At 44.6% G+C, this 16,610-nt stretch overlaps 1 long non-coding RNA gene across 1 annotated transcript in view; it reads right to left on the reverse strand.

The window, feature by feature from the left end:
- Positions 1-699: 699 nt before the first annotated feature.
- Positions 700-16,610, reverse strand: part of LOC134910226 (uncharacterized) — a 104,263-nt gene continuing 88,352 nt past the window's right edge. Inside the window, exon 5 of the long non-coding RNA XR_010176149.1 lies at positions 700-1,002. This is a non-coding gene — a long non-coding RNA (uncharacterized LOC134910226). The remainder of the gene's footprint in view (positions 1,003-16,610) is intronic.

Raw genomic sequence — 16,610 nt, forward strand, 5'->3', positions numbered from 1 at the left:
GGTCTATGTCCGGCAGTACAGTAAGTTAAGCACTGCACTCTCAGCTGACAGCCTGCCACATTTGTTGACAAGACATATTTGGTATGATTTACCGATGTTCTGGATTCCAGCAGTCAGAAGGCCAATGCGGGAATCCTGACAGTCGGAATACCGACAGAAGCGCATCGAGTCCCCTCTGTGCACTATGGGGGTCATTCCAGGCAATGACGCACGTGTGCAATGCGTCCGGCGAGCATGCGCAGTTCCGCTGCGTGTGAATGGGTCGGAATGACCCTCAATGTGCGGTGTAATGTGAACAAGATTGTGCTACTTCGTGGAGTAATTTGAATTGGTACTATTGTGTGGCCACACCCCACCCGTTTCTTGCGGCATGCGACTTTGGTGTGCACTGTCCCTTTATTAAGTATGGGAGGGAGGGCGCAAATTTATAGTTTGCAGGGAGGCGCCGAACACCCTTGCACCGGCCCTGGCTGTCAGGATGGCGTTCCATGCAGCTTAAAATCATGAGATAAGCAGAGGGGATAGAGGCACTTCACGGAAAGTGTCAAACTGTCTGTTGGTGATTGTGTTCCCGGAGGGGGCACTTGTAGGTCAGTATTGGCTGAAGGATGGAGGAAATGAAGAGGCTGTAGTAAGTTCCTGCGCATGTGTGCACTGGTCTTTATTAATAGTACACACATAGGAATGGTAACAACAGGAACAGATATAATAAGTACTGGATGATCGGTGTGGGAACCAATATAGTCTCAGATATAGCTGAAAGTCACTGGATTTAGAATTAATCTACGTGGAACCCGAAGGAAACTTGAACTGCAGATATCGGCCTGGAAACCGGTTGCGGACTGGAACTTGTGGATATTAGCCTGGGAACCGATGATGAACAGGAACTGTGGATATCGGCCTGGGAACCGATGATGAATTGCAACTGTGGATATCGGCCTGGGAACCGATGATGAACTGGAACTTGTGGATATTAGCCTGTGAACTGATGATGAACAGGAACTGTGGATATCGACATGGAAAACGATGGTTAACTTGTTTGCGTGTGGAACTACACAGCAGATGTTACAGCAAGGGTCTGACACAGAGTAATAGCACTTAGTACAGCATGGCAGGAGAAAGCAGAAGAGCAAGGATTTCCCAGTCAGGGCGATTAGCCGCTGACACTGCAGTTAGCAGCTAACGAGCAGGTGAGGAGAAGTAATGCAGCAACTGGTGCACGTCTCTGACTGCCAGATAATGCTGAAGCACAGGAAGGTGAAGCTGCAAACCATACTTGCCTACCTGACCCTCTCCATGAGGGTGAAAATACTCTGTTCCTGGACTTTCCTGGTAATGTATGATTGCCATCACCTGTGGTGAAACACCTTTCTTATCAATTAACTAGCTCACCACAGGTGATGGCAATCATACATTACCAGGAAAGTCCCGGAACAGAGCATTTTCTCCCTCATGGAGAGGGTCAGGTAGGCAAGTATGCTGCAAACACTCAGGATGGCTGGTGCCTGTAGTTCCACGGAAGAGCTGGCACAGGGAAGTCTCAGGAGACTGGAGATTGGAGCCAGGAGACGTTGTGCATAGGATGCGACGTGTTGTTCAAGGTACTGGAAAGTAGTTTGAGCTTCCCTTATATTCCCCTTAGTCAGCAGGGTTTAGAGAATCAAGTCATGCGAGTGCTCCAGTGAGTGGATAGCACCAAGTCAGCTGACTGCAGGTGTCATGGCGGCGCTCCGGGGTACATGCTGTATGGCAAGCGGGATACACACTGAAGTGAGTCTCTGCACATTGCAGGCAATCATGAAACATGCTGCCAGCCTGAGGATGTGACCACCGGAGGCCAGCGCATCAGAGCACCAGTCAGGGCCGGCGCTACCACTAGGCAGCTTTAGGCAGTCAGGGCGGCACCGCACACTGAATGAACCAGAGAACGCTTTCTTAATCACCTTGCCTCACCTCGCCTCAGCTTAGCCAAGCTCCTGCTCTTCTTCAAGAGACGAGGAGCAGCCAGGGATGTCGTGGGCGCCCAAATGTCAGCACCAGAACCCTCCCCCCCCCCCCCCCTCCCCGGCGATTGTGCTCCTGAATGTTACCGCCCCCCGCACGATTATGCTCTCGAATGTCACTTGCTCCCCTCTGCATCGTTACCAGCCCCCCCCCCCCCCCCCCACCCTGCGATTGTGCTCCCAAACCCCCCCTCCCGCAATTGTGCTCCTAAATATTACCCGCTGCCTCCCCACCTCTTGCATCTTGTTACCATCCAGGGCCAGGCTGAGGAGGGTCAAGACCAGAGCCGGCGCAACACGCTCAGCCAGGTCAGCAATGCAGGGAGGCGCCGAACTACAGAGGCGCGGCACTCTCCCTGCTCTGCTGCTACAGTGTCCACTGCTGCTGCGCATGTCAAAACTGACAGGCAGCAGCAGAGCAGCAGCGTCAAGGCGCCTTAGCGCCGTTCCCCTCGAGTTGCTGCTGCTGTAGCTAGGACGTTTTAAACTTTCTACAGTACTGCAGCCGTCTAGTAAGCTCCGCCCCTTCTGCAGGCCCCGCCCCCTACTCGGCCCGTGGTTCTCCATGATTTTGGTAAGGAAAGCTTCTTCTCTTATCTCCCCCTTCTCTGATCTCTGCACTTACTGTCCTTTTCATCACCCATTCATGATCTCCTGTTCCATCTCACTGCCTCCCTCTATGCACCGTTTCTTCCACTCCTTTCTCCACTGTCAGCTTCATGCTACAACTTTCTGTGCCTGTCTTTTTAATTCTTCTATTGAGGGCATTATGTGTGTAAGCGGCACTAATATTGTCTATGGTCGTTATGTGTGTAAGCGGCGGTACTATTGTCTGTGGGCATTATGTGTGTAAGCGGCACTACTATTGTCTGTGGGCATTATGTGTGTAAGCGGCACTACTATTGTCTGCGAGCATTATGTGTGTAAGCAGCGGTACTATTGTCTGCAGGCATTATGTGTGTAAGCGGCACTACTATTGTCTGCAAGCATTATGTGTGTAAGCGGCACTACTATTGTCTGCGAGCATTATGTGTGTAAGCGGCACTACTATTGTCTGCAGGCATTATGTGTGTAAGTGGCGGTACTATTGTCTGTGGGCATTATGTGTGTAAGCGGCACTACTATTGTCTGTGGGCATTATGTGTGTAAGCGGCACTACTATTGTCTGCGGGCATTGTGTGTAAGCAGCACTACTATTGTCTGCGAGCATTATGTGTGTAAGCGGCACTACTATTGTCTGCGAGCATTATGTGTGTAAGCGGCGGTACTATTGTCTGCAGGCATTATGTGTGTAAGCGGCGGTACTATTGTCTGCAGGCATTATATGTGTAAGCGGCACTACTATTTTCTGCGACCATTATGTGTGTAAGCGGCGGTACTATTGCATGCGTACATTATGTGTGTAAGCAGCGGTACTATTGTCTGCGGCATTTTATGTGTATGGGTGTGGTACTATTGTCTGCGGACATTATGTGTGTAAGCGGTGCTACTGTTGTCTGCAGTCATTATGTGTGTAAGTGGCGTTACTATTGTTGCGGGCATTATGTGTATAAGCGGTGCAACTGTTGTCTGCAGGCATTATGTGTGCAAATGGCGGTACTATTGTCTGCGGGCATTATGTGTGTAAGCGGTGCTACTGTTGTCTGCAGGCATTATGTGTGTAAGTGGCGGTACTATTGTCTGCAGGCATTATGTGTGTAAGCGGCACTACTATTGTCTGCAGCCATTATGTGTGTAAGGGCGGTACTATTGTCTGAGAGCATTATGTGTGTAAGTGGCGCTACTATTGTCTGTGGGCATTGTGTGTGTAAGCAGTGCTACTATTGTCTGCAGGAATTAGGTCTGTAAGCAGCGGTACTATTGCCTGCAGGCATTATGTGTGTAAGCGGCGGTACTATTATCGGCAAGCATTATGTGTGTAAGCGGAACTACTATTGTCTGCGGGCATTATGTGTGTAAGCGGTGCTACTATTGTCTGCAGGCATTATGTGTGTAAGCTGCAGTACTATTGTCTGCAGGCATTATGTGCGTAAGCGGCACTACTATTGTCTGTGGGCGTTATGTGTGTAAGGGGGCGGTACTATTGTCTGCAGGCATTATGTGTGTGAGCGGCGCTGCTATTGTCTGCAGGCATTATGTGTGTAAGTGGCGGTACTATTGTCTGTGGGCATTATGTGTGTAAGCGGCACTACTATTGTCTGTGGGCATTATGTGTGTAAGCGGCACTACTATTGTCTGCGGGCATTGTGTGTAAGCAGCACTACTATTGTCTGCGAGCATTATGTGTGTAAGCGGCACTACTATTGTCTGCGAGCATTATGTGTGTAAGCGGCGGTACTATTGTCTGCAGGCATTATGTGTGTAAGCGGCGGTACTATTGTCTGCAGGCATTATATGTGTAAGCGGCACTACTATTTTCTGCGACCATTATGTGTGTAAGCGGCGGTACTATTGTCTGCAGGCATTTTGTGTGTAAGCGGCACTACTACTGTGTGCGAGCATTATGTGTGTAAGCGGCGGTACTATTGTCTGCAGGCATTATGTGTGTAAGCGGCACTAATATTGTCTATGGTCGTTATGTGGGTAAGCGGCGGTACTATTGTCTGCAGGCATTATGTGTGTAAGCGGCGGTACTATTGTTTGCGGGCATTATGTGTGTAAGCAACGGTACTATTGTCTGCAGACATTATGGGTGTAAGCGGCGCTACTATTGTTTGCAGGCATTATATGTGTAAGCGGCGGTACTATTGTATTCCGCATACAATAGTACCGCCGCTTACACATATAATGCCTGCAAACAATAGTAGCATTATGTGTGTAAGCAGCGGTACTATTGTCTGCAGACATTATGTGTGTAAGCGGCGCTACTATTGTTTGCAGGCATTATATGTGTAAGCGGCGGTACTATTGTATGCGGACATTATGTGTGTAAGCGGCGGTACTATTGCATGCGTACATTATGTGTGTAAGCGGCGGTACTATTGTCTGCGGCATTTTATGTGTATGGGTGTGGTGCTATTGTCTGCGGACATTATGTGTGTAAGCGGTGCTACTGTTGTCTGCAGTCATTATGTGTGTAAGTGGCGTTACTATTGTTGCGGGCATTATGTGTATAAGCGGTGCAACTGTTGTCTGCAGGCATTATGTGTGCAAATGGCGGTACTATTGTCTGCGGGCATTATGTGTGTAAGCGGTGCTACTGTTGTCTGCAGGCATTATGTGTGTAAGTGGCGGTACTATTGTCTGCAGGCATTATGTGTGTAAGCGGCACTACTATTGTCTGCAGCCATTATGTGTGTAAGGGCGGTACTATTGTCTGAGAGCATTATGTGTGTAAGTGGCGCTACTATTGTCTGTGGGCATTGTGTGTGTAAGCAGTGCTACTATTGTCTGCAGGAATTAGGTCTGTAAGCAGCGGTACTATTGCCTGCAGGCATTATGTGTGTAAGCGGCAGTACTATTATCGGCAAGCATTATGTGTGTAAGCGGAACTACTATTGTCTGCGGGCATTATGTGTGTAAGCGGTGCTACTATTGTCTGCAGGCATTATGTGTGTAAGCTGCAGTACTATTGTCTGCAGGCATTATGTGCGTAAGCGGCGCTACTATTGTCTGTGGGCGTTATGTGTGTAAGGGGGCGGTACTATTGTCTGCAGGCATTATGTGTGTGAGCGGCGCTGCTATTGTCTGCAGGTGTTATGTGTGTAAGCGGCACTACTATTGTCTGCGGGAATTATGTGTGTAAGTGGCGCTACTATTGTCTGCGGGCATTTTGTGTGTAAGCAGCGCTACTATTGTCTGCGGGCATTATGTGCATAAGGGGCGCTACTATTGTCTGTGGGCATTATGTGTGTAAGGGGCACTACTGTTGTGGGTAGTATGTGTGTAAGGGGTGCTACTACTGTGGGCATAGTGTGTAAGCAACGCTACTACTGTAGGCATTGTGTAAGGGGCACTATTAACGTGGGTATTATGTGTGACTACTGTGTGCCGTAACGTGAAAATGGGGCACTACTATGTGGTGTAATGTGAATCAGGAGCACAATGTGCCATGTAACGTGTGGTTTAATTTGAAGTGGGGTACTATTGTGTGGCCACGCCCCTTCCTTGTGATGCCACACCCCTTTTGTGCAGCAGGGGGAGGGCGCAAATATATAGTTTGCACCGGCCCTGGGTGAATGCTGTGTATGGGTGCCAGTGAATGACTGCTGTGTGTGGGTGACATTGGGTGAATGACTGCTGTGTTTGGGTGACATTGGGTGAATGCTGTGTGTGGGTGTCAGTGAATGACTGCTGTGTGTGGGTGACATTGGGTGAATGACTGCTGTGTTTGGGTGACATTGGGTGAATGCTGTGTGTGGGTGCCAGTGAGTGACTGCTGTATGTGGGTGACATTGGGTGAATGCTGTGTGTGGGTGACTGCTGTGTGTGAATGTGTGCGACAGGGGGTGACTCCTGTGTGAGTGACTGTGCTAAGTTTAAATTGCCACCATATCTGCCGTGGTGCTCCTGATTTGAGATGTCTATGTCCCTGCTTGGGGAAGGAGCTGCATTGGATGAGAAATCGCATTGGGGAGAGTGGCTAGGGGTTAAAGAAAAGAAAGCTAGTGAGAGGTGTGGGGATGAGAGAAGGAATCAGGTAGGCAGTGGGGCAAGGAAGCAGGAAGGGAGTGAAACAAGCAATGAGAGGTGCGGGGAATGAGGGGGGGCAGGGGTAGAGAAGGAAGAAGGAGCCGAATGGGTAGCAGGTAAAATGCGAGGAGTAAGTAAAGGTGAGAGACACAGGCATTCAGACACCAAGGAGAGCAAGTTTTTTTTTGTTTTTGTTTTTTTTGGGGGGGGGGGGGATGGAGGGGGGGTTGTTAGGCTGAAGTTTTGCCTAGGGTGCCGAAATACCTTGCACCGGCCCTGGTACCAGTAAGTGACGTGATGCAAAATGCAGATTCCTTACAGAAAGGAAGCTATTACAATAGACTATACCAGTCCAGATATTCATGTTTGAGTACAAATGCTTATATCAAAATGACTGAGGTACTAGTTAATTCATCTGTGCTCATTCATGGATATCCTTAAAATGTGGGGTGCCTTGAGCACTGTGGGGCAGATGTATTAAGCCTGGAGAAGTGATAAAGCAGTGATAAGTGGAAAGTGATAACTCACCAGCTAATCAGCTCCAACATGTAAATGACATGACAATTAGGATCTGATTGGCTGCTGCGTTATCACCTTCCACTTATCACTGCTTTATCACTTTTCCAGGCTTAATACATCTGCCCCTGTGTTTGGGAACCACTGCACTATACTATAAATCTACATTTTGAGCCATTGGTTTATATTTCATTTAACCATATTTCGCTTTCAACACATTGAGTGGTTTGTCTATAATTGCCTAACATCCTTCCTCCTTCACCCCTTCCAATCCTCACTACTACTGTACCACTACTCTGTTCTCATCTACCTTGACCTCATGGCTGACTTTGACACTGTCAAATCCCCCTGCCCCCGCCCCCGGACATCCTGCACTCCATTGACTTTAGTGACACCACAGCGTCCCCAATACTACCTGCATGTAGATGTCACCCAATTATATTAATAGATTGCCCCCCCTGAATTCTTACCTTTCATTCTCTCCTATATCTCCAGGTGTCAGCCATATCCTGACGCAAGGCCAATTAATCTTTTACTTTGTACACACTGTGAGATCATCTGTACAGTGTCAGACTGGAGCATGTAGAGCCTATTGTGGGAATGTAGTGGTGGGGGCCATGTTTAAGGGGTTGGGTCAGCCAACAGATGGGGTGCAGCCAGCCACCACACACACTTAGCTAACCATTAGGTGAATTTTGCTGTAGTTTCTATGGAAGTCAAACAAACACCCTTGTTTAACACTGGTCTTGCTCCACCAGGTAACTGACCCTTTAATAGAGTAACCATATATAATATGAGTGCACAGTCTGAAACATGACCTAGAAGAAAGGGTGGGCTCTTAGGCAGTGGGACCCACTGGTGATTTCCCCTGTACCCCTGTGAGCCATTCTAGCCCTGGCTGCACACAAACCATTATATCTATCTGCTAGAAATCAGTGGTTCTCAAACTCGGTCCTCAGGACCTCACATTGTTCACATTTTACATGTCACCCAGCAGCTGCACTGTGTATCACCAACTGTCTCATTTTAAAAATCTACAGGTGACCTGCAAAACATGGACCGTGTGGGGTCCTGAGGACCGAATTTGAGAACCTGTGTGCTAGATATATCGATCTGCTAGATATATGTGCAGCAGGGCCGACCTAATATATCTGTAAACAACATCATTCACAGACATTTGGGGAGGTTGGTTTTCTTCTAGCGCAAAACCAGTGATACATACAAAGGTATACACATTTTACTTCTAATTGTGTATTTATTTTTCATAAAAAGAGAATACAATTCAATAAACACTGGTAAAATTCAAACATAATTCATAGGATTTTTTCACAATTAATCAATTGTCCTAATACCGGTATACATACATTTAGACAACACACAACATTAAAAAGAGAATAAAAAAATATGAAAAAGAGGTCCAATAGAATTTGTGTTAATTAATACACAAAGGCACAATAGTAGTTACCATATGGGTCAGAATATGCTTTAAAAGCATTTTACTTCGTTCCACTTATATTGGTATATTTCCTTTAATTTTCGGGGTGATTAATCCATAACCATCCTTTTGAATAAGGGAAATCTTCCCAAATATATCTATTTCCGCTCTTGGGAGTTGGGTATATAGAGTTACCTATAGTCCTTGCTTGGTACTTTAAACAATTCAGATTGGTGGTACCTTCGCTTCCGGATTGCACGATTCTTTCATCCAAAGTTGAGGTGTCTGCCAGCAGACAGGATGTCTACTCATCAACGCATATCACCCCTGGTGTGGGGCTTCTTCAGTATCAGTGGAGTATTCCTTCCTCATGTCTGCATGGCTTTAAATACGTGATCACCAGATCGCCTCCCCTGGACCTCACTTCCAGTTCTGAAAAATTGGGGGGGGGAAGAAATGGCAAAGGGCCCATGGAGTACCAAAGAAGTTATCAAAATGAAGGTAGGGTATCGTCAAGGAGACCATACCAAGAATGGAGACCCACTAGAGAAGAAAGGAGCTACAGCAATGGACCGGACTAGAAGCAGAAAAAACAATGATAGCTATGGGAAAGATGTATCAAGGATTCCACCTAAAAAATATACTCACAAAGATCAGCAGAAGTAATGGAACACACGAAATAGAGGTAGACATGAGACAGGTACTAAACAGCAATATCCAAATGAAGAAGAACTAGTCAATAGCTTCAACTGTGGAAGGAATGACTATCAAGCTACGCTAGATACATCAGCACACACTTTGATGAATCGTCTTAACAACAAAATGACATTAAATAATCAAGAAGAAGATTCTTTATCAGAAGATAATGCAGAGAAATGTATGGATGCTTTTTTAGATATAGTGAACCAAGATCAACTAGAAAGAAATTTAGGAGCTACAGTATACAGAAAAGAACACAGACGACACAGAACAGAACCAGAAGAAAAAAAGGAGTTCAAGTACAAGCATGGGAAGCGAGGAGGAACCAAAACAAAACTATCAACAACAAAAGAAGAAAAAGAAAGGTCAAAGAAGACAACAGAAGAAGGCATCTTCAACCTAAGCAAATATTGCTTAACTGACCAAAAAAGAAGTATCCTAAGTAAAGGGTTAAAATTTGCCCCAACGAATAAATTGAATAGTTTCGACACATATATCAATCTAGGAAATTGACCCTAAAAAATACTTTAAAAGGGGAGAGAATACTACTATAAGTAATAGGAAAAAGGAAGAAGAGGAGGACTCGATGGTTAATTTTATACACACAGTTGAAAGAAAAAATTTACTTTTTATCCCCAACACCTAAAAGGGCATATGATCAAGAGTTTCCAAAAGCTGGTAGAGGAAGACTTAAAAAATATTCCCAATCAGGTGAAAAGCTGGAATATCACCAAAAAAATAAAAAGAGGCCCTTTTAACACTGAAGAAAAAGAAGAGGATGGTAACCAAACCAGCAGATAAAGGAGGAGGTATTGTGGTGATGGATCGGGAAACATATGAAGAGGAATCTCTGAATCTCCTAAAGGATGAAGTGACCTACAGAAAATCCGACACAATAATAAACAAAAGAACTAAAAACCATACTGGATAAAGGATGAAATTTAGGCATCCTTACAAAAAAGTAATATGAATACTTCATAATAGATAATCCACTAATACCGGTCTTCCATTACCTGCCTAAACTCCACAAAAATCCACCAGGAAGACCAATAGTGACCGGAGTTGGATCTATAACAGCTAACCTATCGGGATATGTGGACACATTTCTCCAACCTCAAGTGACAAAGCAAAAATGACATCTAAAGGACACAACACAAGTGTTAAATATCTTGGATAAGATTGAATGGCAAGAACAGTATCTATTGGCCACATGTGATATTAATTCACTTTATACGTGTATTGATCATGAAATAGGATACAGGAATGTGAGAAAAATCATGGAAGACGATTCGTAACTGAATGAAGCACAAGTGGATTTCATTCTAGAAAGTATAATGTTAATTCTAGGACATAATTACTTTTGGTATGGGGACAACTTTTATCTACAAATGAAAGGTACGGTGATGGGAACTGCATTTGTGCCGTCTTACGCCAATCTATTCCTGTCACAATGGGAGAAGGAGAATATATGGACCAATAACCCATACAAAGGATCTAGCCCTTTGGGCAAGATATATTGATGATGTCGTTATAATACGGAAAGGGGGAAAGGAGTCCTTAGAACATTTCATCGAACACATAAATAAGAACGAGATCAACCTGGAGTTCAGTAAAGATATAAGCGACAAGGAAATAAATTTTCTAGATCTGACGATCTATATAGAAGAATGAACATTAGAAACTAAAACATTTATGAAACTGGTGGACTGTAACAGCTACTTGAATGCAACAAGTAACCACCACAAAAAATTGATCGCGAATATACCCGGAGGTCAATTCAGAAGAATGAGGAGGAATTGCTCCAAGAAAGAGGTGTTTGAGAAACAATCCACTAAACTTCGAACAAAATTCCTTGAGAAAGACTATGAGGAAAAATTCTTAGAAAAGGAATGGAAAAAGTCAGCTCATTTAGAGCAAAAGAACCTACTGAAATATAAGAATAAGAAGAAAGATGTGGAAACAAGAAACGAGAAACTTCTTTTCATCACAGACTACTCAAGCCAAAGTAAAGATCTGGAGAAAAAAAAAAATATATATATATATATATATATATATATATATATATATATAAAACACTGGCATGTGCTTACAGCAGATGAGGATCTGAAAGGAATAATCCAAGAAAGACCACAGATATATAGAAGAGTTCCCACAATTAAAACTGCCTTAGTGAAAAGTCATCTGAAAGAAGAAATTAAGGAGAAAGATAAAGCTACATGGATGAACTCCAATTCTGCAGTAAGGAATACTCCACTGATCCTGAAGAAGCCCCACACCAGGGGTGAAACACGTTGTCGAGGAGACATCCAGTCTGCTGGCAGACACCTCATCTTTGGATGAAAGAATTGTGCAATCCGGAAGCAAAGGTACCCCCAATCTAAATTGTTTAAAGTACCGAGCAAGGGCTATAGGTTACTCTATATACCCAACTCCCAAGAGCGGAAATAGATATATTTGGGAAGATTCCCCTTATTCAAAAGGACGGTTATTGATTAAGCAACCTGAAAATTATTAAAGCACATGTACCAATATAAGGGGAAAGAAGTAAAATGTTATTAAAGCATATTCTGACCCATATAGTAACTACTATTGTACCTTTGTGTATTAATTAACAAAAATTCTATTGGACCTCTTTTTCTTATTTTTTCATATTTTGTTTAATTCTCTTTTTAATGTTGTGTGTTGTCTAAATGTATGTATACCGGTATTAGGACAATTGATTAATTGTAAAAAAAATCTTATGAATTATGGGCCTAATTCAGCAAGGATCGCAAAGCAGCAAAAATCGCAGAAAATGTGGAAAATCGCAAAATCTGCACCATATACCACAAAAACTGAGAAAAAAAATGCAACTTCTGAGACGAAGCAAAAACTGCGTATGCACTACGAAAAGTAGGCGTGTAGGGGGCGTACTAAAGGGCTGGGGTTGCAAAAACTACGATCAGGGGTGTATTGTGGGCGTATGCTGATGTTTGGTGGGCGGTGCATAAGCAATTTTTACAACTGATCACACATTTATGGTTTGCAGTTTCTGAGTGACTACAGGTCTACCTTAAAAACTGCACAAGCTGACCTCAGTTGTAGAATGTTCGATGTATACTGCAATCATTGCTTCATTACACACAGCTGAAGAAGCTCACGCTGCTGACCACAAATCACTTCATTCAGGTGTATTGAAACCTCTAAACATGTAAGGGTGCTTTAATCTCTGTAACACATGTTTCTTTATAAAATATAGGTTAGGAACCTAATTGTTTTTACACTTACTAACAATCGAGGATTGACAACCACACTATTTTTTAAAAGCAAACGTTAATTAACAACATTTCCAAGCATTTTGTTTTGTAGGATCTGCTTAATGTCTTTTAGCTTCCTAACCATTTTTTTATGCTTTTTTTTTATTTTTTAAATACTTTATTGGACAACTGCATAATACACATAAATCAACATACATTGAAGGATCACAATGACAAGGTGGCCGTCAACAGGCCTAAACAATCGACATGGCATAGAAAGAAGTAAACAACTCTGGTTAGGCAAGGATTAGTAAGCATCTCTCAACAGCTTTTAAAAGGGTGGTCGTCCTAGAGTAAGTACTTCAAGATTATACCACGTAGTATGAGATATAGCTTGTCGAAGGGGGGCTCTGATGGGGTTGGCTAGCATCTGGGGTTGGCTAGCATATTTCGAAGAACCTCTCTATTTTACTCTCCTTGTCAATTAGCATTTCAAGCCACTCCATATGAAATAGATGTGATAGTCTTGGTAGTAGTAAAGCTAGAGACAAAGAATCAGTAGCTATCCATTGTGACAGAATAGTTTTCTTACCAGCAGCCGCTATTTTAGTTAACAGCTTGCGCTGGCCAGTTGATAGCTTGGCGGGAATGAGATGTGCAGCGTATCTCCCAGATAGCCCATTCTGGGGAGACTGCCATGGTAATGTGTAATTTTTCATCGATAAAGGTTTGTATTAAGCCCCAGAATTTACTGACTTCTGGACAGCTCCATAAGCAGTGGTAAATATCTGCATCAATCGCGCAGCACTTAAAACATTTGGAATCGGCAGATGCACCCATTTGGAACCGCAATTTCGGTGTAATGTAGGAACGATGTAGGATTTGATAATTCATCTCAGTGTATAATGCCGATATAAGAGTTTTATTAATTCTATTAAATGCAGTAAGCATGGTGGAAGTAGTGATAGATGGGAAGTCCGATAACCATTTTCCCAATCCTGTTTGAGTGGTCTCCCAATCAATGGTGTTTTTAATAAATGTGTAAAGTAATGCTGTGGAGTGGTGCACTCTAGGCATTAGTTGTAAAATGTTATCTAGGCCATAAGACCTGTCTTCTGCAGTCATTGTGGTCAGTGATTTATTGAGGCAGCTGCGGATTTGAAAATATACAAATAGTGGGATTCTAAATTGTGGTAATCCCTCACAAAGGCTTGTATACATGCGAACCTGGCAGGTGTCTCGACATATCAACTGATACAACAATCTGATACCCTGGACCAATAGGGTAGTCAACGTGGATCGCACAGCAGTCTCCCGAAAGTATGGGTTGTGGGCTAGGGGGAGGAAAGTTGTATTATAGCTAGAGATACCCATCCTAGAACGTGCCTGTCTCCATGCCATGCAAGTGGAAGTCAGTAATATGTTGCTTTTAACCTGGTGAGGAAAGGAAGACGGACGCATATGTAGTAAACTAACCAGTGGAGTCTCCGGACAGAAGGCCTGCTCCAAGCCGGTATTAGCGAAGGTCTCCGTCTCATGTATCCAATCAACAGCGTAACGATAGTTCGCAGCCAACATGTAGCTTCTAAGGCAAGGTAAATTAACACCACCTGTTTGCAATTGGCACAATTTAAATAATGAGATTCTGGTTTTTTTGTGTGCCCAAATGAATTCACTAAAGGCCCTGTTTAGAGTCTTCAAGTCTGCGTCAGATAGCAGTAAAGGTAGCATTTGAATAGGATATAATAATCTCGGGAAGGTGATCATTTTGATTAATTGGCAACTTCCCAGGTAAGAGAGGGGCAGGTGTTTCCATGCCTGGAAGTCAGCTGACTCGTGGAAAGTTACATCTGTATAAATTGGATGGATTAATGGGTATTTGGAGTCCTAAGTATGTGATTGTCTCATTTGCCCAACGAAAGGGGAATTGAATACTCCAATTGTAAGTCGCATGTGGGTGTAGGGCCAAAGCCTCAGTTTTTGATTTATTGACCTTGAACCCAGAGATTGATTGAAAGTTTGTTAGTAGTGATAACAAGCTGGGGAACGCGTACTGAGGGTTCGAAAAGTACAATAATAAATCATTAGCGTAAGCCGTGACCTTGAGCTCATGGTTACCAATTTTAATCCCACGCCAGTTGGAATTTAAGTAACAATGTCTGATGAGCGGGTCTAAGGCGAGATCAAAGAGAAGTGGGGAGAGGGGGCACCCCTGTCTCGTGCCTCTATATAGCGTGAAGGAGTCTGTGTTCATTCCATTCACTGTGAGGAATGCAACAGGTGAGGCATATATAGTGCGGAAGAATCTGACAAAACCGGCTCCAAATCTTTGCCAATGAAGCACTCTCAGCAGGTGAGACCACGACACACGGTCAAATGCTTTAACAGCGTCGCAGCTCACCAGCAAAGACGTCCCACCCGGCATTTGGGCCGATATGGTCAGAGCAGCTATCAATTGTCTAATGTTATGTACCGATGTTCTTCTCTTTACGAAGCCAGTTTGGGATGGGTGTAGCCAGGGCCGTCTTAACAGCAGTGTAGGCCCCTGGGCACAGCAATGCGCTGGGCCCCCTAACCATCCTCCAGCGGTAGGGGTGGGGGGTGCTATCAGCAGCAGCTTTGATGTCCAGCAGGTGGTAGGGGGTGTTCTATCTTCCGCTCAGTATGTAGGACCTGGAGCAGTAATTTCTGCTAATTACTCCTTTACTGCACATATGGTGGGAGATGGGGCAGGAGGGAGAACACTAAACTGTACATAACTTCCAGGGTGGTAGGGGGTGTGTAATACGCAGGGGAGGGGTGGATAGGTTCCGGTATGAATGGTCGACCATGTTATGGTCGACAGTCATTAGGTCGACCACTATTGGTCGACATTGATATGGTCGACATGGACACATGGTCAACACATGAAAATGGTCGACACATGAAAGGGTCGACATGAGTCTTTTAACTTTTTTGGGTGTCGTTTTTTGCGTAAAGTGACTGGGAACCCCAATTAGTGCACCGCGTCCCCTCGCATGGCTCGCTTCGCTCGCCATGCTTCGGGCATGGTGCCTTCGCTCCGCTACCGCTTCGCTCGGCACAGATTACCGTTCCAATCGTAGTCCACGTGGATCGTAAAGTATGGAAAAGTTCCCCAAAAGAAAAAAAAAGGTTTAAAAAATCATGTCGACCTTTTCATGTGTCGACCATTTTCATGTGTCGACCATGTGTCCATGTCGACCATGTCAATGTCGACCAATAGTGGTCGACCTAATGACTGTCGACCATAACATGGTCGACCATGTGAACGGATACCGGGTGGATAGTGGAGTCGACTTAATATTCATCATTTTCTGGTGGGAGGGCAGCTTGCTTGACTGCAGATATCTCCAGCTCCTGGAAATAGATTTCTTAGCTTTGAAAGCGATAAAAAAACTAGAGAGTCCCACCTTTAAGAAGGTTCTGCGGACTTGGGGATCAGAGTTCAGGAGCCAGAGCAATCCACCAGCAAAAATATAAAACTGCAAACCAGATGTGTGGAGCTGGAGCAGGGACCAGCTGCTTGAATGCTTATATCTCCGGTTCTGTGAATAGTAGAAACAAGTTGCCAGTGTCCACTGAAAGGGGGGAGTCCCATCTTTTGGAGAATACCCTCAGAAAAACTCTACGTCAGACAGAACCCGAGATATCTGGCTCGGAAGAGCAATTAACAGTCTTGGATGGGGACCACTGCTTCGATGTCCGATATCTCTGGTTCCCCAGGGCCGATTTTGAAAAATCTGGTACCCCATGAAAGAGGGGACCCTCAGCTATCAGCCTAGGGCCCTTAGACTCTGGGGGCCCTTGGGCAAGAGCCCATTGAGCCATACGAAAAGACGGCCCTGGGTGTAGCAGTGTAGGTAACACTGCCTGTAGCCTATCTGCCATAAGAGCAGTTAAGATTTTGAAATCTTGATTTAAGAGGGAGATCGGGCGGTACGATTGGACTAGGGTGGGGTCCTTCCCTGGTTTCGGCAGTACTATCACACGGGTCTGATTAAAAATTAGGAGGTGCGGCATTCCCAGATAAACCAGAATTAAGTAGGGTCAGGAGGTGGGGCACGACAT

The sequence above is a fragment of the Pseudophryne corroboree genome, chromosome 4 (assembly GCF_028390025.1).
Source record: "Pseudophryne corroboree isolate aPseCor3 chromosome 4, aPseCor3.hap2, whole genome shotgun sequence".
NCBI classification, from domain to species: domain Eukaryota; kingdom Metazoa; phylum Chordata; class Amphibia; order Anura; family Myobatrachidae; genus Pseudophryne; species Pseudophryne corroboree.